We start from the raw sequence: 2500 nt of genomic DNA on the forward strand, positions 1-2500 counted from the left end.
TTCATAAATTACACACACGCAAATATATATATATATATATATATATATATATATATATATATATATATATATATATATATATATATCATATATATACGTATATATATATATATATATATATATATATATATATATATATATATATATATATATATATATATATATAGTTAATTCTTTATCATTCACTACTGTAATTAATCTTTATATTTAGTCTTCTATGTTGATTTTATTGGATTAACACAAAACTCAATGAAAATAAGAATTAATTGGATGTAAAAAAAACATCATATTTGCTTTTATATAAAGAAATAAAAAAAATATTACCACTAACGACGTGAAACTTTGAGTTCCCAAACGTCTCGATTTTTGTTTTCATCTTCCTTTTTCTTCTTCTGCAAATATTGTTCAAGGTGGATAATTTCATTGGGTCATATTTTTTGCCGACCCGCTACTTTTCCCTCTCAAAAAACAGCTGAATTTTTTCTTTATTTCCGGTCCTTTTTTTCTTATTATCGTTTCTACTGTTTGCATTTTCCTTCATTTTCCACCTCTCCTCTTTCATTGTATCTTCTATTTCTTGACAAGGTATTTTTTTTTTACACTGATAGACTTGAACCAGTTTCATTTTCCTCCTTATCCTATTATCGTTTATTCTGTTTGCATTTTCCTTCATTTTCCACTTCTCCTCTTTAATTGTATCTTCTATTTCTTGACAAGGTTTTTTTTTTTATACTGATAGACTTGAACCAGTTTCATTTTCCTCCTTTTCCTATTATCGTTTCTTCTGTTTGTATTTTCATTTATTTTCCACCTCTCCTCTTTCATTGTTTCTTCTATTTCTTGTGAGGGTTTTTTTCACCGATAGACTCGAACCAGTTTCATTTTCCTCCTTCCTTTCCTATTATCGTTTCTTCTGTTTGTATTTGTATTTTCATTTAATTTCCCCCTTTTTTCTTTCTCATCCCCTATTTCATCTCTTGACCTACTCGAAAACAAGCTGAATTTTCGTTTATTTTCTGCCCTTTTTTTTCCTATTATTGTTTCTTTTTTTTTTGTATTTTCCTTGATTTTCCTATCTTACCTCTTTTAATACCTCTGTATCTTTTTTTTTTTTTTTTTTTTTTTTTTTTTTTTTTTTTTTTTTTTCGTGAGTTTCTATACGTTAGGTGTTAATCTCAGTATTTGTGCTTCATCTTATAGTCTGTTTCCTCTTAGTGCCCTTTCGACTCACGTTCTGGTTTGGGTACCAACCTATCACACTTTTGACCGCCCACCTCCCTCTCTCAATTTGGCAGTTTCTCTGTCTGTCATTCCGCGCCGGCCAATTTGCATCCCCTAACTAGGGCATTTATCCTCTTTTCAATGCTCCTAGTTCGAGGATAAAGGGGAAACAGCCTGCCACCCACCGCGCTCCATTCAGAAACTCCCAAGATGTATAATAGGAAGATTAAATGAAAATGTATGCTCTCGCCATGACGTTTACGATTTCGTAGTTAAATGTACATATCCATTTGACTCCCTTTTTCCCCTCTGCCTCTATTGGTCTCCAATTAGTGCCATCTATTGAGCCGTGTTTTGTTTAGGGTTGTGGTTCCAATAAATTGATGCCTATTCTGAGACGCGGTTGGATGATTCGCCCAGTCTTGTTCGCTGGTTTTAGCTATTTATTCGGGTGGTTTAGATAGATTTGTGAAGCTATTAAATGCAATTTTATCATACATAACGAGGGAGCAGTTGAGGTATTGAGATTTGAGATGATACGGAAGATTCGTGGAGTTGGTGATCTACAGTTGCGTAGGTGTAATTATTAACCCATGTCCCACTGTTAAAAATTTGTATTAAATAACCGTAAAACTCGGGCAACATTTATTCCAGGATTTTTACCGTTTTAAAAACGGTTTTACTGACGTAAAGGAGTGATATTACGGTCACCAACCCGTAAATGATAAAAAAGTTGAGTAAAATCAAGATCGTCTGTATTTTTCTGAAATACGGCTAAGTACAGTATACTTTTTTTTTGAGTATTTAAGATCAAAATTACAGTTTTTTTTCCTAACAGTGTAAGATTTGTGTAGGTTTATGAAGCAGCTTTCAGTATAGCAAAGTTTTCACGGCATTATGGCCGGTAAGATGAGGAATAAAGTCCCGACACTGTGTTGGTTTATTACTATGGAAAAACAAGCATGATAATAATAATAATAATAATGATAATAATAATAATAATAATGATAATAATAATAGTAATAGTAATGATAATAATATCTCTTGATAGCCGAATGGATAAATAAATAAATTAATATAGCTTTGCATATATTATTCCCGATGTAGAGTGAATTTGATATTCAGAATGATTTGAGCCATTAATTTTAAAAAGACGAAAGTAACATGTGATAGTGATAATTTATACAATAACAACAACAACAACAAATGCAGCCATTTCTAGTCCGTTGTGGGACAAAGGCCTCAGACATGTCTTTATTCATGTCAGGGGTTTGTCCCA

This window comes from Palaemon carinicauda, chromosome 39 (assembly GCF_036898095.1).
Source record: "Palaemon carinicauda isolate YSFRI2023 chromosome 39, ASM3689809v2, whole genome shotgun sequence".
NCBI classification, from domain to species: domain Eukaryota; kingdom Metazoa; phylum Arthropoda; class Malacostraca; order Decapoda; family Palaemonidae; genus Palaemon; species Palaemon carinicauda.